This window comes from Cygnus atratus, chromosome 3 (assembly GCF_013377495.2).
Source record: "Cygnus atratus isolate AKBS03 ecotype Queensland, Australia chromosome 3, CAtr_DNAZoo_HiC_assembly, whole genome shotgun sequence".
NCBI classification, from domain to species: Eukaryota; Metazoa; Chordata; class Aves; order Anseriformes; family Anatidae; genus Cygnus; species Cygnus atratus.
Window position 1 is genome coordinate 6718590 of NC_066364.1, and position 6000 is coordinate 6724589.

Sequence of the window (6000 nt, forward strand, 5' to 3'; positions counted from 1 at the left end):
CTTGTTATATTAAGAAAGTTTCTCATTTATGTATTAACATTAGAATGAATGATTTTCAATGAAAATAGTGCCATTAAGAATAATAGCTATAAATGTTATGTATCCTATGTGTGCATGCAGATTAAACTGCCAAGAAGCAAAGTATTAGCTGAATTCACTGTCAGTGGCTGGAAGGATATAATTGACACAGGTTAAAAGTCCATTTAGATAATAAGCTGACCTGGGCAGTAGGATTGTTCCAGTGAGATTAAGCCACTGTTCTGTATTTCAAGGTTACAGGCAGTGACAATCATCTGAAGCAAGTGGATATGAAGAATTTGATTTGGTCATTACCAGTCATATTTTGTAGAATGCCTTTGAACCTTCCTCCACAGACTTGGAAATCTGTTGATAACACAGAAATAGAGGAATTAAGCAAACTGTTAAGGTAGAAAAAAATTTTGCAGAAGTAGAACACTAAAACTGAAAGTTGTGGTTGTAAGCCTGAAGATTTTACAGAATATTTGTCCATGCAGATGAATGAAACTGCAATAAAACGTCTTTCTACACCTGTAGTAATAACGACTAATAAAAAAAAAACAAACAAAAAAAAAACAACAAAAAAAAAAAAAAAAAAAAAAAAAACAAACCAAGCAAAAAAAAACCCACAACCACCACCACCAAACAACAACAAAAACCACCAAGATTTTATGGCCTACAGCAAAAGATCCCAGCCAGCAGAAGGTCTTTGGTTTTGTGACATCCAAAAGGGAAAGAGCAAATTGATCAATCTTCGTATGAAGGGAGTATCATTAATGAATTCACAGGTGCAATGTCAGTGAATTATATTATTTGGCGAACTTTTCTGTTGGATGATGGTGTATTGACAATGTCTTTTGGACAATGTTCCACCTCCAGTGTGCAGGGTGATCTTAGTTGTGAGAATAAATCTGAATTTCTCCTAACTGAGCAGGCACCTAGTTCTTCTATAACTCTGCATTATCTACTTCACACTCATTATTCTACTTCTTTCCCACCAGGGAACTTCCAGACACTTCAATGTGCATCCCTCAGGGAAGTTGCTTTGACATCTTTTTAGCTACATTTCCCAGCTCATAGTGTTCCCAGATGACTCATGCTTCATGGTTTGAAGCTCTTAATAAATAATGTTCACCGGAACACCCATTTCTCTCCCTCCTCTCTCCTAAGATGAATGATTGGTTGGTTTCTGCATTCTGCATCTTGCCAAGCATCACAAATCTTTGTAGTTTTTCAGCCCCAAGGAAGAACACCTGAAACTAGAGTTTCTGGAGTGCTGTTGCTGAGCTTATGAAGGGAATGCAATGAAGGGAAGAGGCCTTTGTTATCATGACCATGTTTACATGTGTTCTTGAGCCATTGTACATCCCATACTGAGTTTTCTATTTTGTTATTTCTATGCTTGCTTTTATTTTCGGAATGACTCCTACTACCCCTTATTTGGTAGATAGAGATATAGGGCAATTTTGTAATTGCCTGGCACGATCACTTCTTCAGTTATGCCTCCATATTAATTTGTAGCTCAAGGAATGGTTCTTGGATTTAGAAGTCAGAAAAAAATCTTTTTAAATATAAGGTTTGGTTACGGGGTTTCAGGTTTTCATTATTTCTGAACTTAAAGGATTCTTCACTAATCATGTATAATCAGCCTTTATCGGACACTGATTATAGTTTTCATGCCACAATGTGGGTAAAGAAAAAAAACCCTACCACCCTTTCTATTCTATAGAGATCTATTCTAAGAGGGACATTCACACTCTCAACAGATAACTTGTGCAACATCTGGATGAAAATATGCTAATAAACAGTAGAGATTTATAAGATTTTCTGTGTCAGTATGATAGACACTTAGTCTATGTTTTGGATGTAGCACCTAAAGGGAATTTGGGGAGTAGATCTCTTAACCTTTGTATAAAATACAAATATATGTATGAAATACCAAGTAAGCATGTGAGTGCTCTGACCAAAACCTTATTGTAGCACAGAATACATATTTCAATGATAGACAGTGGACAGAGCATGTGGTATACGATGCATTTTAAATGATGAATAACATTTACATTACATCAAGCTTAATCCTACATTATGAAAATATTAAACATTTAGAAAATAGATACCTGTGGAAAATAAATATGAAAAGAGAGATCTGAAGGTCTTCTCAATTTGTAAAAGGGGCCACACAGAGGCTTTGCTTCCCAATACCAGAGGCTGGTGTGAAAGTCTTGCTCTTTCTGTACCACTGTTGCAAAATATAAATAAAGTTGCATTCATGGATACAATTTGCAAAACCTAAAAGTGTTCCTCTAAAGGATATGAACATCCTTATCTTGGATTACAAGCATTATTTTAGATTGTTTGGTGTGTTGCGAAGAGCTTGTCTGGCTTCCTACAGTTCTGGTCTCAAAGCTAAAGAGGTTGGTTGTGCAGACTCCCCAGGACCAGTGGTCATGGCACCAAACAAGCCTGCTGGAGTTCAAGAACCATTTGGACAATGTTTGCAGGCATATTTTTGGGTGGTCTTGTGTGGAGGCTGGGAGTTGGAATCGATGATCCTTGTGGTTTCCTTCCAACCTAGGATATTCTATGATCCTATGAAAGATTTACAGCAAATAAGTATAGTGCAAAAAAAAAAGTTTAAAAAAAAAAAAAAAAAGTTAATCATGTATAAGCAACGGAACCTAAGAAGAAAAGAAAACAGGGTTAAGTTAAGTAGCCTAGAAGAGAAAAGGTCTGACAGTAAATTATATCAGCCTATAAATAGCTTTAAGGCAATAATAATGTAAATGAAGGGAAGGGAATTATTCACAGTCTCTGAAGGTGATAGAATGAGAAATCAAATCTGGAAGCTAAAGCAGGAAAACCTGTGAATAGACTTTCTGAACTAGAGGAGCAATCAGGTTTTGGAAGAGATCTCAAAGGGAGAAGTTAGGGCAAGATTTACCAGATATGCAAGAACAGATTAGCTGATCCACTAGCGAAAATGATTTACAACTGGAAATATATCTAAATAGTACTTTTTATTCCCAATATCTGCTTTTTTATTTCTGAAAAAAACCACTGTAATTTAAAGGTTGATACTATATTACATTATGGGACATGTCTGTATTGGTGGGGAAATGTGGTGCTGACCCCAGTTCATACTGATGGCTTAAATTGTAAAGACTATTATTATACTGAAAAGAGTTTAAAGAGGTCTAATAAATATTGTTGTTTTTTATACCATGAAACTCGATGTTTAATGAAAAGTCGGTTTCAAAGTCCAAAGTTGGTGTGCAATGCAGTGGCATATATGGATGCCAATTAAAGCTTTGTAATGAAAGAAATAGTACTGTGCTTTCTCAGTTATTAGATGATTTTTTAGAGAGGTATCATTTTGCAACATTGCAGTTCAAGCCAAATTAAAATGATGCATATTCTGCTGTATATCTGTAATTCCTTGGAAAAAAATATTTTCAGTTATGCAATCAAGAATTTTGAGAATATGATAATACATCTGGAATCTAAAAATGATTAAACTAAAGTATACCAAATAACTTCAGGGAAATTACATGAGAAATTACCTTTAGAAAAACATTTGCTAGTGGATTGTGATTTTCAGTTCTTATGAAACGTATTTATAATAAAGTTAAATTTACAAAGATGTCAGTAGACTTTTAGAGATACTGATCCGAAATAGCTGAAATTCCAATGCCATCTCAAAGCTTAGATGTATTCATTGTATAGACAAGTAATTCCTACTACTGATGAAGACATATGGAAGAGAAATTCTTCACTGTGAGGCACTGGCACAGGTTGCCCAGAGAAGCTGTGGATGCCCCCTCCCTGGAAGTGTTCAAGGCCAGGTTGTTATGGGGCTTTCAAGCAACCTGAAAACTAATAAGATGTCCCTGCCCATGCTGGGAGGAGGGGGGGGGTGCTCGTTGGAACTAAATGATTTTACGGACCCTTCCAACCCAAACCATCTCTATTATATTCTAAGGAGGTGTGTCCTGTTAAGAGATTAATTCAAGTGTAGTTTTTAGTGTAGGTGTTATATTTTCTGTTTCGTTTTTTTTGCAATAGAACTGTATTTGCCTTTAATGTCATGATACTGACTTATGCTTAGAATTCTAGAGTAAGAAATCACAGGCACTTATTAGATACTTTTCTCCTTCTCTGTTTAGGGGATCAGATTCCTTCCTGCTGAAAACAGTTGTGCACTTCCTTAGAAGTCTAGGGTCTACATCTATTTCCAGTGTTTCTAATGTAAGAAGTGGTCTTGCATTTCCTGTTTGTCTTGCATGTATTCCACTGCAGCGGCCTTACCAGCCTTGATGGAGTTGCAGCTGGTTTACAAGAAGTGTGATACAGGACCTGGGTCCACAGGGAAGAGGGACAGTAGGCAGAGGCTAGGCTCCTCTCTTGCCTATAAATGAAACAAACCAGAAGCAACTCCAGTACAACCAGTGGACAGCCCAGCTTTATGGAAACATGCCTGACAGAAGAAATGCCAGATGTATCCACCCCTTTCTAGGGGTTATTTCTCCAGCTCTTCGATTTCTAGACCTTGAGCTACCATGATCTCTGTTGCTGAGAGGAGGTACCAATTACAGTAAGCATTTTACTTGGCCATTAGCATTAAGGCAAGGAAGGCCGAAGGCCGTGTTGTTCCTGATGCTAAGTGATTTCAGCTTCCTCCATGTTCTGCTTCATTATATTAAAAAAAAAAAATGCATTTAACCCGATGGCCTACTGGATCATGCAGCAGAACTGTCAATAATAGCATGTTGGTGTTGCAAGCAACATTCGAAGTTCTATACTGTTGTACAAAATTAAGAAATACATAACTTTCTAAAATATTTATTTCTGCATTTTTCCATGTGCTGGAGCTCAAAGAGTCTTGGAAGATCTGAGTATGATTATTAATGAGCCTCAGAGGTAAGAATGGTGGGAGAGTTCATAAACTGCTACAGCCTTGTAATTTACAGTATGAAATTCAATTGTTATTGTCTGTAAATGTTTTAAATGTGTTGTGTGTCAGTGCAACATCCTAGAACACTGTAAGAGGAGAGTCGTGGAGTGAACCTGTAAATAACTTTTTATGTAAGTTCTTAAGTGGTGTTGATGAGTTAATATGTCGTTAATGTATTATACTGTGTTATGAAGCAGTAAATAACCCAACATACTGGCTGTACTTAACAGGGGACACTTTGCTGTCATTGTACTGAAACAACAGATTGGTTATTTCATTTTTCTCTCCCTTTTTTATTCATCTAAACACACAGCCAGATTGATGGCATCACAAGTAGACTTTATCATCCACACTTTGTTATCTGAATGCTCTTTCAAATAAAGCAGGAGAATGGACTGGTGTTGTTACATGTCGTTTTGTCTCTGGGTTTTGGTTATAAAGTTGTATGTTTTTACATCAAGGCTGCTTATGGTGCCCTTCCAGTGCAAGTGTGTCTCCTAATCTGTGTGTCTGTCTATAGACCTTTGCTATGACTTGAGTGGATACTGGAAGAGGGTGAAGCCCATTTTGGCGTGATGAGAAGCACCCAAAACCTGAGACTCATCTTTGTCTCTGCCATCCTGATTGAAAGAATTCTTTAAAGAACAAAACACTTTCTTCACCTGTTCTCCCCTGCCCCCATGACCCCAGGAGACAGCAGGCAGCTCTGGTCAAGGGATCCTACAAATCAGGCTTCAGGAGGTACAATGCTTTGGCCATCCTGGCCCAGTGGAGTGCTATCTGGCCTGTTTTTTAATTTGCAGTTCCCTAATGGGACTCATTAGTGGGATGCACTCCCTCTGACTAGCAATGTACTGTGCAGGGAGTGATGGTTCAAATACAGAATTGCAAAGGACCAGAAACTCTGCCTGGAGCTGGTCCTCCTGCCCTGTGCTCTGCAATTGGGCTGTCCTGGCTCTTGTGCAATGTCCCCAGCATGCTACAGTGTTTTGGGGGTGGGGTGGGATGGGGTTGAGCCCAACTTCCATGGG